Source organism: Benincasa hispida, chromosome 9 (assembly GCF_027475165.1).
Source record: "Benincasa hispida cultivar pf3 chromosome 9, pf3_genome.v1.1, whole genome shotgun sequence".
Taxonomy (NCBI): Eukaryota; Viridiplantae; Streptophyta; class Magnoliopsida; order Cucurbitales; family Cucurbitaceae; genus Benincasa; species Benincasa hispida.
Genome location: NC_143486.1, coordinates 59863313 through 59884046, shown reverse-complemented (window position 1 = coordinate 59884046; position 20734 = coordinate 59863313). Strand labels below are relative to the sequence as shown.

The 20734-nt window shown below is 36.6% G+C and overlaps 1 long non-coding RNA gene across 1 annotated transcript; it reads right to left on the bottom strand.

The window, feature by feature from the left end:
• Positions 1–881: 881 nt before the first annotated feature.
• Positions 882–13137, bottom strand: LOC150033972 (uncharacterized). The gene is made up of 6 exons (XR_016532462.1): positions 13123–13137; positions 10984–11258; positions 2395–3774; positions 2231–2300; positions 1994–2091; positions 882–1138 (listed from the first exon to the last, which is right to left on the bottom strand). It is a non-coding gene; the product is annotated as an uncharacterized LOC150033972 (long non-coding RNA).
• Between the last annotated feature and the right edge of the window lie 7597 nt (positions 13138–20734).

Below are 20734 nucleotides of genomic sequence, written 5' to 3'. Positions count from 1 at the left end.
CATCCCAGAGGGATGCAAGGATGCTTCAACCTTAACTCCTCAGTGTGCAAGGAAATATTGTGGCAAAGAAGGCCAACATTAGGAAAGACCGCCAAATTTGACAGAATTACAATAGTTCCAAATTTCTGCAAAAATGATGGCAGCAACATCCCGACTTGAACCACCAATGCAATCCAAGAAACCATCCTAGCAATCAACAGTATTCCAGCTATCTTGAAAAGCAGAAAGGAAACAATGTAAGGATAGAAAGAAGGAACGCCAATTTTTTTTTTTTTTTTTTTTTTTTGGAAAAATTACACTCCTATGTTGCGTGACAAGTAGTTTCCACCTGCCTCCTGCAAAAGAACAAACAGAGTTAGTAGAAATTCCTTTCTCAATAATGTTACCCAAAGAAGGGATGATGTTGGCAATAATTTTCCAGATGGTGATCTTCACTCGAGGCGGGACATTAAGCTGCCACATGATCTTTCAATTGTGGCTAGAGCGAAGCGGATCCGCATTAGATTCGCTCAAGTCTACCTCTAACTTCTTCGCCAGATGATATACACTTTTAACTGAGAAGCAGCCCTTAGAGTCGTGGCCCTAGATAATCTCATCTAGAATGACGTTTCTCCTTAATGGTAAAGTAAGAATCGCCTTAGCGTCGTGAGGAAGAAAGTTGTCTCTAATCAAACCCTCATCCTAATAACCATTATCCCCAATAATGTCACAAACTCTTTTCAGCTCCATTTCCTTGTTAATGTAGATGGGCTTTATGGAACCCTTGCAGATCAACCAAATGTAACGACCCGACCCCCTAGAACTTAGGTTAGGTCGTTACTAAAATAAATGCATGCATAGGATTTGAAACGACGCTTAGTTATGTTGAAATAAATGCTAAATAGACAAAAGAAGTTCAAAAGTCATTTATTAAATGCAATTGTTAAAATAATAATAGGGTACCCATGATTCGTAAAGACTATTTAAAGTATATAAAAAAAAAAAAAAACAATCCTTCATAATAAGTTTCAAACAGTAAAACTAAACATTAAGAGAAAAATAAAGACTCTAAATTTCATGATGCAGAAGCATAAAAACTAGTCCCAGTGGCACGATCACGTATTCCACTGCGCCATCGTCGGTGCATCTCTACCCTTACCTGAAACATCAACATAAGAAAGAATGAGCATGAAATACTCAGTAAGTAACCCTATCACTGGGGTCAGGCTAGGCATCTATGTCCTCTAGATACCCACCTATGGCATATATACACACATGAAACAGGTAAGAGACTGAGTTTTATCCTACTGTAGTTAAGTATGTCCACTACCTCTGGTGAATCCCATAGGAAACAAAAACTGGTGAATCCCGAAGGAGACACAAACTGGTGAATCCCGAAGGAGACACAATCTGGTGAATCCCGAAGGAAACACAAACTGGTGAATCCCGAAGGAAACACAAAACTGGTGAATCCCGAAGGAAACACAAACTGGTGAATCCCAGAGGAAACACAAAACTAGTGAATCCCGAAGGAAACACAAACTGGTGAATCCCAATGGAAACACAAAACTGGTGAATCCCGAAGGAAACACAAACTGGTGAGCATCTAACTAATCAGTGAAGACATTCACACAGTCTTAACATTCAAAAATCAACACCGTACGAATCTATGACCTACATGTAATCCTCGATATCATGGCTCTACCACATACACATAATCCCCAACAACATATTCTACAACATTCATGTATACCTTAACATCATAATTCCACAACATACAAGTATGCCTCAACATCAGCAGATCAGATATCAACATATGGAAACATATACCACCTCATACTAACAATCAAGTACCTAGGTGTATATGTAAACAAATCAGAACTCGTGCCAGAACATACTTTGATTCAGGTCATACTATCAATCAACATGCTAAAATTTACCATAACATACACCCATCATGCTAGAATACAACTAAGCCTGGCCCGTGGGCAGTTCCAATGGTAAGATTACTTACCCAAAATTATGTCTAAGTGACGAGCAAAATAATCTTCCTCCTAGCTTAGATGAATCTTGAATCAGGACCAAAGTGTGTTGGTCCGAACGCACCCCATGCTACAAAATCAGCACAACCCAACAACTCTAGTCACAAATCCAAACTGAACATAATTTGAATCCAAAATTAATAACTTAATTTTTCACAATTACTCTTAACCAAAAGACAACCAATCGAACTACTCACCCAAAAACTTACCAAAATTGAATTTCTAGTGGAAATAGTCTCAAACTCCAAAGCAATGTCTCAAAATCTCCAATCCTTGAATCTATAGTCCAAACATAAAGAGATTAACAATTTTAACCCGAAACCAAATGGGATAATCAAACCCCTCAAAGAAAAAACCAAAACTCAACTCTTACCCAAATTATTCAAGAATCCAACGAGACCCAAATGACAGCGGCGGCGACGGTCGTGACCGAAAGAAAAAAAAAAAACAGCACAACTGGACGGATGAAGCTGGTCGGACCGCTGCAAAACAGTGCAGACGCAGGCGGTACCTTGGCTACAGCAGTGGTGAAACAGAGACAGGACTAGAGTCGACGGTTGTAGCAGCAGCTGCGTTTCGATCGGCAGCTAGGCGAGCGTGGAGAGGCGGTCGAAAGCTAAAGTCAGAAACAACGATTGAAGCGCAGATCTGGTCTTGGCAAGGGTGGCGCGCTGCTGAAGGGAAAGGACGACTGAGTGGGTTTCGGTTGGGCAAAATGGCGAGGGGCTGAGCTTCTGCGACGACGTGACGAGAATGGGCTGGGTCGGTTGAAAAGGTGAGGCGGCTGGCTCGCGGAGGACGAGCGACGGAGAGTGGTGGCTGGGCGACGGCTTGAATCGGGGAAGAGGACTTAGGGCTGCTGCACGTGAAAGGAGAGGGGAAGGGGAAGGGAAAGAAAAAGAAAAATAAAAAAAAAAAAAAAAAAAAAAAATTGAATTGAATAAAATAAAATAAAATATTATTTTATTTTACTTTATTCTTTTCTTAATCCACGTTATTTCTTTAAAATCCCTCCCTTTCCAAAATGGAATTAATTTCTGCCATCAATTTCTAACATAAATAATTTTCAACGTCAATAATTAAATTTCCGCAATTACACTTAAAATCCAAAATTCCAAAAATGCCCTCCAACTAATAACAATTACTGAAATTCTAAATAATAAAGTTACTGAAATTACATTATTACTAAAAAAATGTGCAGAATGTTACACCAAAGGTCCTAATAAATGAAAACATTAGACCCATTGCCAATTTTCCCTTTGTAATCTTTTAGGAACAACTCCCTCCCACACGTGATACTTCTCCAAGTGAGCGACCCTCATCACTTAGTTTTCGACTTTTCGAAAATATATTAGCTGATGAACTAGTAGTTGTTGTTCTTGTTTCTTTGGTACCTTTAGTAATTTCTATACATGTTATGTTCCTTGGGTTTCCAAACGAGGCAGAGAGGAAGTTCCCATCCTTGAAGTATCTTCCTTTAAGGACTTAGGAAAGAAGGCTATCAGGGTTTCTAATGATTCTCCAACTTTGCTTGACTAACATTGCTTGGTTAAACATGTGGATGTCACGAAAATCCATTCCCCCTCCAACTTGTTGGATGCTTCTTCCAGCTCATCCAATGAGCTCTATTCTTACCCCCAGAGGAACCCCACCAAAAACGAGTACATGTGCAGTTGATTTCATCACATCCATCGTGCAGATTATCCCAAATTATACAATGAGCCGCTTTAACACTTCTCAACTTCCAATATATCTATTGATTAAAAAAAAATAAAATTAAATAAATTAAATAAGATCTCCTAAGGTCTTTTTATAATAAAAGAAAAATGAGTAGTTAAAATAAAATGTTCTAATTTTACAAGATTAGATTTGGAGTCCCTAAATAACTATGGCAATTGTCATTGTTTGGTTATTATTTTTTTTTAAAAAAAAAAAAAAAGAAAACCTAGAAAATTTTCTTCTATTAATAGATATGGAAGTGAAAAGCATTAGAGGAAAAAATCAATTGTTATGGAAAATATAACCCATTTACTTTTTTTTCCCTTACTTTTTTTTATTTCCGAATTTTAATGACAAAAATACCTTAATGGACATAATAGTATGTCATTCTCATTTTCTCCTTAGTTTTACAAAAGTAAGTTTATATTTGTATATTTGTATATATGTGTTCCATTCTATGTTTATATTCTATAAATTTGGGATATTTTAATTAATATAAGATGTATATTATAGTTTCATTCAATGTTATATATTTTATGAACTTGAGATATATTTAATAATATGAGATATACTCATGTTTCATTCCATTATGTTTCATAAATCGGTTATACTTAATCATATGAGCTATCTAATTCAAATTGAAAAAAAAAAAAAAAAAAAAAAACCTGGTATGCATGTTAGATTAATATATATAAACACAATATATATATGTTAGATTAAAAAATATATATCTAAAGAAAAAAAAACTATGAGAAAAAATTATTCAAAATTAAAATTTCAGCACATATAATGCAAAAATTATAGAAATTACATAATTTAACATTCCATGAGATTTGAAATAAAAAAATTTGTAGTGTTGGTGCTTTTGTGTTGGCTATATTTTTTTTTTTTGTTCTATAGGCTTGTTATTGGTAACCTATTCTACATCTTGTCCTCTATAATGTTTTATAAGATGTCTCACTCGGTACTAATTTTGTGTGGAAATACTTTGCTTGTATATAGGTGTTTCTACACAACCTTATTCTTTATGGATTCTCTCATTCCCTAAGTGCTAGTTGATCTTGGCATGTATTTGCTACCTTCCTAAAGTGGTGAGGATTTAGAGGACCGTTCAAGGGTTGCCGCTTTTCTTAAGAAAGTTTGAGTTCTTTGTTTTCAAGGGTGCTCTGAGTTAGGGAGGTACTATCACTCAATATGAGTGTGCGTTGAATAAGTTGTTTACATTTTTGTCAAGTTATCAAGATTTATAAGAAGAAAGTTTTTTTTTGTTAGTCAAGAGATATTCTCTAGACTATCTTGAAGTAGAGCGATTACAATTGAGAGCCTAAGTTTCTCAAGTGAAGAGTTCTTCATATGAGATAAAGAAAAATCAAGATTACAATTGAAAGAGAGTCTCCCATTTAGGGGGAGCCTAAGTTATTTTTCACTAAAGTGAGCCTATTTGTTCGTCCCTATAGATATCTACTATTAACAGATAAGTACAATGTTGTAATCCTTTAATTTAATATTAGTTAAATTATCTTTTCTCGAGCACACTGCTCCTTAGACGTAGGTGATATTACATCGAACTGGGTTATCGAACATTGTGTCTCCGTTTACTATCTTTACTGTTTATTTCATTACTTGTTATTGATTTTTTTTTGTAACATTATGTGTGACTTGTAACAATCTGTGTTAGATAAGCTAAGTCTTCTTTCATGCAAGATTTTAAACCACGTTGAAGTTGAAAATTTTCTTCAATATTGACATTTGTGAAATATGTAGTCGAAATGTTTATATTTCTTGAAATTTTTTTTTGGGACACATGTTTTCCCATGTCGTTGTTCAGGAGTGAGATAGATGTCGTTAATTCTACCTAACCCAAAACAAATGAAATTTATGATACTCCAACTACAACTAAAACTAGCACGTAGTAACAGCGGAGTAAGAGGTCGATCTACAAAGAACCTCTATTAATTGGCAAAAATAGACTAATTGAATTTCAAAATATAACAATGGGGGGATAACTACAAGCAATGTAAAAGCAAGAAATTGATAGGAAATTTTAGTAATAAGAGAAATGAGAGAGATTATGTGATAAAATTCAATGGGAAAAGAAATCTTGGGAATTTTATATAAACTAGCCAATTCTATCATAGACTAAACAAAAATTCATGCAATTAGATTATTTCATAGTTCATTAAGGATAAAACTCTAATGCCCTAATTAGCCAATTTAACAATTAACCTTAATCTAGGTCTTAATTGCTTCCTAAAGACATTCCACAATTAGTCTCTAAATTACATTAAACTCATGGGTTTTCTTAACTATGACATTCTTGAACTCAAAAGACTAAAAATTCAAGATTGATTGTATGAATATTCTAAATTAGTACATTCTTTCAAGAAAACAGGAAAAAAAGTCCAAGTTTCTATCAAGACTACTAATTCTTGCAACCTAATTACAAATTTGTTATAGAACTATGTAATTTTGCATACAAAAATTGACTAAACTTGAGTTGTCAATTCATTTTTAATCAATTTTATTCAAAATCTCAGGAAGAACATTTAAGAACAAGTAATTACATCAAAGAAATTGAATAAAAGTCTCAAGAAATTGCTAATTTACATAGTTCCTCAAGAAAAAGACATACCTACTCATGGAGGAGGAAATTCTTCAAGAAGTCCAATGAGTATTCCATAATTGGTACAAGGAATGAACAAATTTCGACAGAATCTCTCTAAAAATTAACAAAGAATAGCTCTCTAGTTCGTGAAAATTGATATTTCTCTAAAAAAAATGAATTCTCTCTCTGTTGGAAAATCTGAGTTTTTGTACTGAAGAGGGTCGCAGCATCGTGACCCTACAATGATAGTCACCCTGACGCTTGCTTGCACAGGCGCGCGCGCACTTTTTTTTATTTTTTCGTCAATCTCCAGAGCGTCGCGACCGTAGGTAGGGCGTTGCGACGCTGCCCTGTTTTGCAGCAAAATGATGCATTTTGTCCTTCAGCATTGAGCTAGCGTCAGCTTAGTATTGTGGGGAGCATTGCGACGCTCCGAGCATTGTGGAAGTGTGTAAGTTTGATCCTTTTAAGGAGCAATGTGGTGATTTTCATTTGCTCTTCTTCTTAAGTGATTCTTTTGGGTTATTTTGACATGATTTAGCTCCATATTCGTTGTGATGACTCTATGAGTGTCGGGATTGTCTTTTACTTAACAAAATAAACTTTTTAAGTAAACAAATAACACATATTTGAGGGATTTAATACTAATAAGATGGTACTTTTCAAGACCTTACAGCTGCTTCCTACTTCTCCTTCGACTTGAGCTCGCTTGTAGGCTTATACCTTCCCTAGACAACCTCAACAAGTTTTTTTGAAATTCATCCATTCACTTTTTTCTCATCACTATTTCCTTTCTTTTTTTTTTTTTTTAATTTTTAGTTTATTTTACTTTTAAAAAATTACATTTTTTAAAATTTATTAATGTTAAGTGTATGTGTGTATATATTAACATTATTTTTCTTATAAACAAATTTCATTAATAATTTTAGTTTTTTGAAACGCATTCAAAAAGTGCTTCTTAGGTTTAGAATTTCATTAGTTTTATTGTTAATTTGTGTTCGTTGATGCTCTACTATATTTAATTTGTACGTGTCGAGCATTTGAACCGGAATGCTCTAATCAAAGTGCAAAGTGACAAAAATACCCCTAAGAAAGCTCAAAGTTTGACTAGGGCAAGCTAAGAATGTCAAAATACGTGAAAAGGGAAGAAACAACACAAAGAAAGGTCATGCATGACAGACTGCGGTGCCACAACCTGTATGGGTGCAGTAGGTAGCTTTATGACGCTACGGGATGTTTCACACATAATTTCATTCGGCTCTGTGATGCCCACTTATGGTGTCATAACATTGCGGCAGCTTTCTCCCCTCTATTTATTTCAGTTTTCCCAATTTGAATTGGGGGAGGGGGAGGGTTGCTAAGGTCAAGTTAGGGTTTGTTAGGGTCTTTACAGCAATTGATTTTGAAGGAATGGAATTACATAGTGGAAGCATATGAACGCACGTGCCATTGTTATTCATTTTGAAAACTCAAAAAAGACTGAGAAAATATACAACATGTACAAGATAAACATATATAAATATATCATGCTTTTAAGGGAAAGAGAAGAATGCCTCTTAAAGACCTTCTTCAACTCAGTTCTCCTCCTTTTCACGAACTCACGAACATTGGAACTTCTTCCCAAACTTACGAATGAACATGAACTCATAGCAAGACACCACCATTCGATTTTCTTGGTATTCGCGGGACAAGGACCAAAGATTGTGGGATCCTTAATTTAGTAGAGAGAGTTCTTGTGAGAGAGAGCTTTTTTGTGTGAGGGAGAAGAAGATTTTTTTTTTTCTTTTTGTAGAGAGAAACTCTTTCTCTTTTTCTGTGATATGTACTAATGAATCAACCTCACAAAAAGAAATTCTTCTTCTCTTTTCATGAGTGAAGATGAAGTGCTTGGAGAGGGAGATAACTCTCTTCCACACTTCACAAATAACTTCCTCAAATAACTCCCAAGAAAGTTATTTCCTTAAATTAAAATTAAATTAAATAATTTATATATTAAATTAATTAAACATCGTATATTTAATTTAATTTGAATCATATTCAAATAACAATCTCTCACATAACCTATAGTTTTAATATGAATCTCATTCATATTAATTATAACCCAGAGTTTTAAAATGAATCTTATTCATATTATTTATAACCTATAGTATTATATGAATTTTATTCATATAATTAATATTTGAATCTTATTCAAATATTTATCTCTCACGTATTACAAAAGTATAATTTTGAATCTTATTCAAAATCAACTTTATATTATAATATATCTATATATATTATTTTAATTGTATTTTATACAACTAATTCTCTTATTTAATTTGAACCGTTCAAATTAATCCAAAATTAATTTATTCTTGTTTTTACCCTTAATGGCTTAATGGGCTAGCAATGGGACCTTATAAACTTACAAATTATAAGCTTCAATGATACAACATGAATTAATTAAACTCTTTAATTAAATTAATTAATATTCATTAACTGCAAGTCACTCCACTAAAGACCCACAACTGCACTCTTTGCGCTATAGATCTATTTCTGTATCTATGGATCTAACCAATCAACAATAAGTCGACCATTCATGAATCGCTCATACAGCTAGGTCAAATTATCGTTTTACCCCTGTAGTTACATTAACTTCTTAAATATCCTTGGTTCCTTTAATGAACAAACAGTTTATAGTCCAACTATAAACTAATCCCTCTCAGGGTAGTGAGAGGGTGAGGCCTCAATGTTCAAGACCTGGAATTAGCTCTTAAGAGAATAATTCATCTACATACCCTATAGACGGAAAGTAGTGAATTTCATCTTGTGTAGCCATGTTCCAAGCTCTCTACTCAGACAAATCTCCAAAAAAAAATAGGCTTTTTGAGTCAACGAACCTAGCCACTTTTACCCATACAGATAAAAGGATTGCCCTTATAGACAAAAGTTCATAACTCACTAGGGATTAAGGTCGAGTCACCTATGGTCATTCTATTGAAATGTTAGTCTCTTTCATTAACAACATTGTAAAGAGAGACTAATCATTTCACGGTCCAATCTTATACAAACTCTTTGTATAGGATACCTCCACTCGCATTTCTCCACATAAACGATTAGGATTAAATCCTTTGTAACACCTTACAACTATTATAACAATTACAAAGTGAGTCATGCGAGTTGTGTCACCAAGATAAGACACCCAACCTTATCCATATACTACAGACCATTTAGGTTATTACTTAAATATGATTCACCTGTATGTCAACCACATACATGTTTAAGTTACATAAAATAACCTCAGAACTTAGTTTATTGGATTGTGTTACACAAGTCTAAATGTCAAATTAAATAACTTCTTATTTTATTTAATAAATGAATTTCATTTATATATTACAAACCATGAGATTTAGAACACAATCCTCAACAGATTTATGGCAGAGACGACAGATTGGAGCTTCAAAGAAGCTGATGTTCAAGGAGATCATTGGAGAGTAATCTCGAGTTTGAGGACGACAATCAAGAGCTCGACTTGCTTCTCTTTCTCTATTTAATCCTTAATTTTTCTACATTTGAAACATCATGAATTGTCTATGTGTGTACTATAGTCATGAGTGACTGAGTTGTGTTCTTAGAATTTTTTTATTTAGTTTTTGGATTGTGAAAAATATACTAACTATTTCTTAGATTAATCAATGCTCGAACTATTTTAGCATGTTTATTTTTATTACTTTTGAACAATTGAACATTGTTTGAATGTTATTTACTTATGTCTTGCTTAAGAGAGGGGGTGTTACGTTAGATCTAGCATGTTAAAATTTTAATCAAGTACGCACAAAAGTGATAGGAGATTAATAGAGATTAATGATGAAGGAATTTAATGGTGTATATAATCAATTAATTTCATGAAAATGGATTAACGGTTAGGTATTAGAAAGGGTAGAGCTTGAGCAAGGATACTGGGGTATAAGACTTCTTAGTCTATAGTTAGCATTCAATCAATCAAAGGGTTAAACAATTTGTTTGGTTAATCCATCAACGAAGTCATTACCTTGGGATGTGTTTTTGTTTAGTTTCACCCTGTTATTATCATTTATTTGCTTTCTAGGATTAGAATAGAATAGATTTCATCACAGTTTGGTTCCCTAGTAAAATTAGAAGGATCTCTGAATAGTTAAAAGTATATCAAATCAATTTCCCAAGGACATTACTGGGCTAAAGTCATTTTAAACTATATTATAACTTGATGCGTGCGCTTGCACATATTAAGTTTTTGGCGTAGTTGCTGGGGAATTGTGTTTTGACTTTTTTAATATCTATGAGATTTGGTTGATTTTAACTTATGGTGTATATTAGTTTATTTTTATTTTTGTTTTTGTTTCTATTTCTATTTTTTGTTTTTGTTTTGAGTCTTTTCTTGGATGATTCTTTGTGGCATTGCATGATCAATTATGGCTTATTCTAATTTTGGGTGACCTTATGGGATGTTCCTGAAGGAAACGGACATGAGGATTTTCAAGATAGCCGGAATGATCGTTCTAAATTTCATTTGTATATGAACATACACAATTACAATTAAGAAACGGAAACATACAGGCTATGCACAAAACAAAATTATAACATGCTTTTTAATACGATCGAGGGAAAGAACAAACATACCTTTGAAGACTCATCTTCAAACACCTTCGATCACGAACGCTCGATCAATCAACATGATTGCAACACACGAACGCTCGTACACCACGACCGCAATACAGCATGATCACAGCGACCACAAACTTAGTGATCTCCAAGATCACGAACACAGCGAACGGCCTCCAAAAACCTCAGATTATGTTGAGTTGAGTACGACACCACCACAATGGATACCTTGGTATTCTCGGTGTGAGAATCCAGATGTGTGGGCTCTGTGTAGACTTGGTTTGAGGAAGAGACTGGAGGAAAAACAATCGTGTAAATGATTGAGCAAGTGGGAGATGACAAATGTCTAGTAAATCTCATTCATTTAATAGCCAACCGTGAGTAATTTTCAAGAATGGAAAATCTCAATCATACTAAATTTAGGAAAACATTTTTCCTTTTATCTCACGGTTACCATGAAACCACTAATAACCTCTTACTCAAATGGTTATTAGAGAAAAAGAGATAATTATCCAATAATTAATATTATTAAAAATATATATGATTACCAACTTACCATAATATATTTATAACTTATAGTTCTAAAGGGGAAAAAGAAGAAAATGAAGGGTGGTAAGGGGAAAGGGAAGGCGCCTACTAACCCGCCACCTATCGCCCCAAGAAGGCGTCCGCAGCTGGTTGAAAAGGGAAAATGTTTCCACTGCAATCAGGATGGACACTGGAAAAGGAACTGTCCTCGCTGGTTGAAGGAAAGGAAGGCCGCCAAGGCTAAGACCAAGGCAGATAAAGGTAAATATGATTTACTTGTACTAGAAACATGTTTAGTGGAGATGATGAGTCTGCCTGGTTAATTGATTCGGGCGCCACTAATCACGTTTGTTCTTCTTTTTCAGGGGATTAGATGCTGGCGACAGCTGGAGGCTGGTGAGATGACGATGCGAGTAGGCATCGAGCATGTCGTCTCAACTGTGGCAGTGGGAGGGATCCAGTTATCTTTATAGAATAGGTTTCTAGTTTTAAACGATGTATATGTTGTTCCTGAACTTAAGAGGAACCTTATTTCTGTAAAGTGTCTGTTGCAATATAAATATACGCTTTCTTTTAATGTGGATAAAATGTTTATTCATAACGATGGTGTTAATATTTGTACAGCTTATCTGGAAAGTAACTTGTATGTGCTAAGACCGTTAGCCTTAAATTCCCTCCATAACATAGAATTGTTTAAAACTGTCGTAACTCATTCTAAAGGTTGATGCGTGATTTTATGATGTGGAATTGTGGATGAAATGCAATGATGAAAACGTGTTGAGCACTCAAGTTTTCTCAATGAAATCCAAGTGTAAACCCCACTGAGTTTCCTGGTAAGTCCAGGGTCGAACTCAGGGACTAGGAAAAATAGGTTGCAGTGATAATTTTTAGGACAACTTTGCAGTAACCAAATAAATCAATAGTTGTTGAGGTTGTTATTTGCGGTAATGAAAAATAAACAAATGCGGCGGAGTTTGAAAAGAGTTGATAAAATGAAAGATGCGATGAGTATGCAGTGAACAGGTTGAGAAAGGTTTCGGCTAACATTTCCTAGGATGCATTCATGCTATGCAATCATGCAACATGCATACAATAATAAACCACCTCTCGGTGTGAATGCCACAGCTTTTAAGGCTAGAATGCATGCGATATATGCAATAAGTCTATAGGACCTATACATAAGTCTCTATTCTTATTTATGCGATGACAAAATGACATACACACAAATAAAGCGACCACATAATATCATGCCTATCTCTAGGATGCATGCGATGCAGGTTGGCAAACATAGCTTATCTCTAAGTTCCTATCTCTTGTTTATGCAGTTCTAATCTTGCTCTCTTGAGTCTAGATTCTAACCTAGCTCTCTCGAGTCTTAGGTTCTTTCTTTAGACTCTCTCTTGAGTAGCTCTAAAGGGATATTTGGCACAGCATAACACAAGATAATCGTAAGCAATGAACTTCCTAGGTCATGTTAGCTTAGTTCTTCTCAACTCATTCGACTAGCTTAGCTACTCATGCGTACTAAGAGAGTGAACAGATGTAGAATAAGAACTTTCATTATATAAATATAAAGATGAAGTAGAAAACAACAATGTAAGAATAGAATAAAGAGCCTAGTACCAATACCTTGCTTCCCAGGCTTTTACACTGTCTTTCTACTCGTGTTCAAAAGATAATCTCGTTCTCGCGAGAGTCAGCCTGCTCTCTGCTTCTACGCCTCAGAGTTCTCTCTCGAGTTGCCCTGAGCGATATCTGGCGTCTCTACTCCTCTCTTGTTCCGCCTTAAAATAAAAAGGAAAATTATGGACAAAGACGTGTTGAGCTAATTGATCCGAACTTATGAATTTTCGAACCCCTTTTCTGAAGGATGCCTCTGGTATTTATAGAGCTTCGGGGTGAAGGCGACTTCTCTCTTATGATTGCTCAGATAGGATGGCTTTAATTCCCTGACTGATGCACTGAATATTTGTCACTGAAAAGTTGAATATACTTGTTATCGTTAGCGGCTGTCACCTTAAATCGGATTCAACCGTCATCAGCTTTCTGCCCCATCATGATTAATTATACCTTTTACCCAGATGCGCTGACCAAGTTACGCCGACCAAGTTGCGGCAATCCTTCTTGAGCAAATGTTTGCGAACACAATCACCGCAAAGCCTTGCGGTAATGCTGCGGTCGACCAATGATTTCCTATGATCGCAATTTCTGCTTTGCGTCAACGCATATTCTGCATAAAAATACAAAAAAAAAAAAAAATCAACTGTTCCTATGCGATGAACAGATGCAACCGCAATATTATGAATTTGATTCTTTTTGGACGCAATCTAACATCTTTTATCAACGCAAGCCAGCATTGTTTAAGAAGTTAGCACTACGATAATGTGCATTTCTGCCCGTTATCACACTCCCAAATTTAAACAATGCTTGTCCTTAAGCATAAGCTAAAGATTTCCTTTAGCAAGTCGTCCGCAATGTTCTTTTCCTAGATTTCTTAAGGATACTTCGTTCAAATCCTATATACCAAAGTTTTCTTAAGTCTTATTCAAGTCTCCTCTTAAAATATTTCTAAGACCTAAGAACTGCAAGCTTATCCTTCAAAAGGACTTTACTAAATTTCGGGACATCGCATGATTTGTTTCAAAAAGAAAACATTTCTATTGGGGTGGCAAATGATTTTATTCTTGCATATTTCTTGACATTATTTTTTTTTTCTGACCTTGCGCTGATCCAAGTGTCTTGCCTTCGTTTTAGCTTGCCCCCACATGTGTCATGCGGACATCCAACTACGAGCATTGCGCACTTTCTCAGACTAAACTCATACCTATTTGGCAGTGGAGTTGCGCTCATTTATATTTATGCGTTGATCCTGGCAACTTACTTTCGTTTTGGCTTGCCTCCACGTGTGTCATGCAGACATCCAACTACGAGTAAGTGCCCTTCTCAACTTAACTTTTATCAACATGGGTTTCCTCATTGCGTTGATAGTGGAGTTGTTATTTTCCTCTTTTCTTCTTCTTCTTTTTTTTTTTTTTAAAAAAAATAGCAAGGTTGAAAATAAATACCTCACCTCCAAATTTAAAATACGGCAATGTCCTCATTTCCAAGAGATTGAAATAAGTCATGCGATGTTCTTAGAATGCTTCGTAAAGAGAGTTTGAAAGAAAGTTAGCAAACCCCTAACTTCTAGAAATATTTCATGAGGTGACTATCTTAAAGTTAAGTTGACTTTAGTATATACGAAAGAAATAGAAGCATGTTTTTCATTATTGAAATCATAATTGGCAAAGAGACAGCATGCGGTAACTTACTAAATTTATCCATGTCAAATGATTGCAGTAATCAAAGAGGATGCGGTGATAAAACTTTTAAAACTAAAATGTGATGCAATAGTGAAAAATTTGAAATAAAGTTAAGGAAGAATACAACCCCCAAATTTGCGTTGTCGCCCGCATTGTGTATTGATGCATCCTTCTTTGCAGCGATCTATCTTCTTTGGATTGCAGTGACGGAATTTGATAAGTTACTTCTTCATGTAACATCTCCGCAATCCTGCGCCTCGATCGTTGCAAGAAAAATAGAGAAAGGGTCAAATAATTTTAACAAAACAAACTTTTTTAAAAAAATAATAATAATAAGAGTAAGAATAGATAAAGACTGAAAAGATATAGTGAATTGAAAATTCTGAGTAATAAAGAAGAATTGAAGATTCCATGATTCCCAAAACTTGCGTCCCTAATGGATTTCGTTCGTCTGATAACGCAGGGACCACCTACTTCCTTCTTTATTCAATGTTCCTTAGTTCTATGGAGTCGACTTAGCGATGCCAGCCTTTTCCATGATACGCCTTTACTCGCTGCCTTTTAACTTTGAATATGTTGGTTCCGTCATCATTTGATAATTCAACCGCGCCATGCGGGAATACCTGTCTAACTATGAATAGTCCGAACCAACATGACTTTAATTTTTCGGGGAAGAGTCGTAGTCGTGAGTTGAATAGTAAGACCCTCTGCCTGACTTGGAGGTTCTTACCGCATATGTGTTTGTCGTGCCAGCGCTTGGTGCACTCCTTGTAAATCCTTGCATTCTCATATGCGTTAATCCTCCATTCTTCTAGCTCGACCAGTTGCATTTTTCGCGCTTCTCCTGCTTTCTTCAAATCAAAATTCAGTTTTTTCATCGCCCACATTGCCTTGTATTCTAGCTTCAGAGGCAAATGTCATGCCTTACCAAATACCAACGCATATGGGGACATACCTATAGGTGTTTTAAATGCAGTCCGGTATGCCCACAACGCATCGTCGAGCTTTGTTGCCCAATCTTTTCGCGAAGGCCTTACTACCTTCTCGAGTATCAGTTTAATCTCCCGATTGGACACCTCGGCCTGACCATTCGTCTGTGGATGGTATGCGGTGGCCACTTTGTGGAGAATGTTGTATTTACGCAGCAGCTCCTTAACAGTATGATTGACAAAGTGAGACCCCTCATCACTTATTATGGCACGTGGGGTGCCAAAATGAGTGAAAATATTTTTCTTCAAGAATTGAGAGACTACCACCGCATGGCTTGCGGCACATGCCACTGCCTCTACCCACTTGGATATATAGTCGACGGCTAATAAGATATAATGTTTACCATTCGAGGGAGGGAATGGTCCCATGAAATCAATACCCCACACGTCGAACAATTCAAGCTCCAAGATGGTGTTCATTGGCATTGCATGTTTCCATGAAATGTTACCTATGCATTGGCACCAATCACACTTCCTGACATAGTCAGCTGCATCCTTAAACAATGTTGGCCAAAAGAATCCACTCTGTAAAACCTTAGCTGTGGTGCGCTGTCCTCCAAAGTGCCCACCATATGGTGAGTCATGACATTGCGATAGTATGCGTTGTTGAGCAACATTTGGTACGCATAGTCGCAGAATCTGGTTTGCCCTTCTTTTTAGCTTCCTCTGTTGGTAGTAGGTATAATTGATGCGTTAATTTTGTTAAGTGGAAATATGGATGATATGCGTTGATAGATTGCATTGTGCACTCAAGTTTCCCCAGGAGAATTCAAGTGTAAATTCATCTGAGTTTCCTGGTAAGTTCAGGGTCGAACACAGGGACTTGTGAAAATAGTTGCGTTGGTGATTTTTATGAAGATTTGCGGTAACTAGTTGAATAAATAAATCGTTGGGTTTGTTGTTTGCGTTGGTGAAAATAAATAACGAATGCGGCAGAGTTTGAAAAGAGTTGGTAAATGGGAAATACGATGAATATGCAGTGAACGGGTTGAGAAAAGTTTCGGTTAACACTCCCTAGAATGCGTTCATACTTTGCGATCATACAACATGCAGACAATAGTAAACCACCTCTCGGCATGAATGCTACGGCTTCTAAGGCTAGAACACATGCGATAAATATGCGATAAGTCTATAGGGTTTACACATAAACCTCTATCTCTATTTATGTGATGACAACATGACATTCACACAAATATGCGACCACACAATATCATTCCCATTCCTAGGATGCATGCGATGCAAGTTGACAAACAGAGCTTATCTCTAAGTCCCCATCTCTTGTTTATACAAGCCTAATCTTGCTCTTTCGAGTCTAGATTCTAACCTAGCTCTCTTGAGACATTAGGTTCTTTCTTTAGATTCTCTCTCGAGTAACTCTAAAGGGTATTTTGCACAACATAAAACAAAACAATCGCACGCAATGAACTTCCTAGGTCATGTTAGCTTAATTCTTCTCAACCCATTTAACTTGTTTAGCTACTCATGCATATTAAGAGAGTAAGCAAATGTAGAAATAGAACTTTCATTGAATAGATATGAGATGAAGTACAAAATAACAATACAAGTATAGTAAAGAACCTGGTAGCAATTTCTTGCTGCCAGGCGTTTACACTGTTTCTACTCGTGCTCTAAAGATATTCTCGCTCTTGCGGGAGTCGGCCTGCTCTCTGCTCTTATGCCCCAAGGTTCTCTCTTGAGCTGCCTTGGTGATCTCTGGTGCCACCACTCTCTTGCTCTGGTGATCTACAGATGAGACAGCTTTAATTCTTGATTGACACACCAGATGATTGTTACCGATAAAGTTGAATGTACTTTGTGACCGTTATCAGCTGTCAACTTAATTTGGATCCAACTATCATCAACTTTTTGTCCCATCGCTCTAAATTATCCTATCATCCAGATGCGCCCACCATGTTACACTGACCAAGTTACAGTGATTCTTCTTGGGAAAATGTTTGCGAGCACGATCAACGCAAGGCCTTGTGGTGAAGTTGCGCTCGACCAATGTATTCCTATGATCGCAATTTCTGCATTGCGTTAACGCATATTCTGCACAAAAATGTAAAGATCAACTGCTCTAATGCGTTGGACACATGCAATCGCAATATTATAGAATTTATGCTTAATGGACGCAATTTAGCATATCTCATCAACACAATCCAACATTGATTAAGAACTTAGCACTATGATAACGTGCATTTTTGCCCGTTATCAATAATCTTCAGGAAATTGTCCGCAAACTAGATAGTTTACTATGTCAGTATACCAAGGAAATTCTTCAATATGGAACAGCTGCTCATCTGGGAACAGCGCACTCACTTCTGATTCATTGCGGTCAACTTTAGGGTTTTCCAATCTGGACAAGTGATCTGCAACTTGGTTCTCCATCCCCTTTTGTTCAATTATTTCCATGTCAAATTCTTGCAGGAGGAAAACCCATCTGATCAACCTCGGCTTTGTGTCCTTCTTTGTCATTAAATAATTTATTTCCGAATGATCAATATGGATGAGTACCTTTGTTCCCAGCAGATATGCTCGAAATTTTTCCAACGCGAAAATTACCGCAAGTAGCTCTTTCTCTATGGTGGTATAATTGGTCTGAGCAGGATTTAACGTCTTACTCACATATGCGATGGGATGTAAGATTTTTTTTCTCTTCTGTGCCAAAGCTGCTCCCATCACATACCCGCTTGCATCGCACATTATTTCAAAAGGAAGTGTCCAGTCAGGTGCAATTAACATGGGTGTGGTAATCAGTGTATTCTTGTCAGCCCCCAAAGTTGAGGCAATTATCGTCAAAATCAAATTTTTTGTCAGCCCCCAACAATGCACTCAGTGGTCGTGCTAATTTCGAAAAGTCTTTGAAAAAGCATCTGTAGAATCCAACGTTCCCCAAGAAACTTTGTACAGCCTTCACGCTTGTTGGAGGTGGAAGTTTTTCAATTGCTTCGTTTTTTGCTTTATCCACCTCCAACCCGTCCTGAGAAACCTTGTGCCCCAACAAGATGCCCTCCTGAACCATAAAATGGAATTTTTCCCAATTAAGAACCAGATTCATCTCTTCGCATCTTTTCAGTATCTTCTCCAGGTTGGCTAGACAGACGTCATAGGTATGCCCATAAATAGAGAAATCGTCCATAAAGATTTCAACAGAGTCCTCAAGATAGTCTGAAAAGATGGCCATCATGCACCTTTGGAACGTGCTTGGTGCATTGCATAGGTCGAACGACATGTGGTGGAAAGCAAAGGTCCCATATGGGCAGATGAATTTGTTCTTGTCTTGGACTTCTGAAGCTATCATAATCTGATTATACCCGGTATAGCCATCTAAAAAACAGTAAAAGTCATTTCCAGTTATACGGTCTAGCATTTGATCAATGAACGGTAAAGGGAAATGATCTTTCTTTGTGGCCGCATTCAGCTTGCAGTAGTCCATGCAAATGCGCCACCCAGTGAGGGTCCTTTGCGATATTAGTTTATTGTTTTCATTCATCCATATCTTGTTCAAAATTTGTTATAAGTTTCCTTCATCTAGCATTCTCAGTAGGCGAAAAATATTTCTTCATAAATTTCTCTACGACCTGTTCCCATGAAGTGATCTCTCCCGGCACGAGAGAATACGCCCATGTCCTTGCCTAATCACAAAGAGAAAATGGAAACAAAGTTAGTCGAACTTCTTCGGCTGAGATGTTCGGGAACACAAAAGTATTGCAGATTTCAATAAAGCTACAGAGGTGGGCGTGCGGGTCCTCGCCACGCCGACCTCCGAATTATCCTACAGTCTGGATCATTTGCAGCATCACCGGTTTCATTTTTAATCGGCTTCCATCAAGGGCAGGCCTCATGATTCCTGGAGAGAAATCATTGAGGTTTCGCGATGCATAGTCCCTAATGGGTCTATTACGATCGTTAGCCAAAAGGATTGGATTGGCCATGATGTTCTTTTCATTTAGTGCTCCGTTTCCAGGCTGCTCCGCCATCTCTTCTTTATCTGACTGTTATTGTTGGCGGTCTCTTAATCTTCGTCTGAACATTCTCTCAATCTTCGGGTCGTAATTCACCAGAGATTGAGAGTCTGCAAAGAATTTAGAAAAATTATCGTTAGCACACTATTTTGTCGAAGTCCCCGACAACGGCGCCAAAAACTTGATGCGTGATTTTATGATGTGGAATTTTGGATGAAATATGATGATGAAAATGCGTTGAGCACTCAAGTTTTCTCAATGAAATCCAAGTGTAAACCCCACTGAGTTTCCTGGTAAGTCCAGGGTCGAACTCAGGGACTTGGGAAAACAAGTTGCGGTGGTAATTTTTAGGAAAACCTTGCGGTAACCAAATAAATCAATAGTTGTTGAGGTTGTTGTTTGCGGTAATGAAAAATAAACAAATGCGGCAAAGTTTGAAAAGAGTTGATAAAACGAAAGATGCGATGAGTATGTGGTGAACAGGTTGAGAAAGGTTTCGGCTAACATTTCCTACGATGCGTTCATGTTATGCAATCATGCAACATGCATACAATAGTAAACCACCTCTTGATGCGAATGCCACGGCTTCTAAGACTAGAATGCATGCAATATATGCGATAAGTCTATAGGACCTACACATAAGCCTCTATTCTTATTTATGCGATAACAAAATGACACACACATAATAAGGCGACCACATAATATCATGCCTATCTCTAGGATGCATGCGATGCAGGTTGGCAAACAGAGCTTATCTCTAAGTCCCTATCTCTTGTTTATGCAGTTCTAATCTTGCTCTCTCGAGTCTAGATTCTAACCTAGCTCTCTCGAGTCTTAGGTTCTTTCTTTAGACTCTCTCTCGAGTAGCTCTAAAGGGATATTTGGCACAGCATAACACAAGATAATCGTAAGCAATGAACTTCCTAGGTCATGTTAGCTTAGTTCTTCTCAACCCATTCGACTAGCTTAGCTATTCATGCGTACT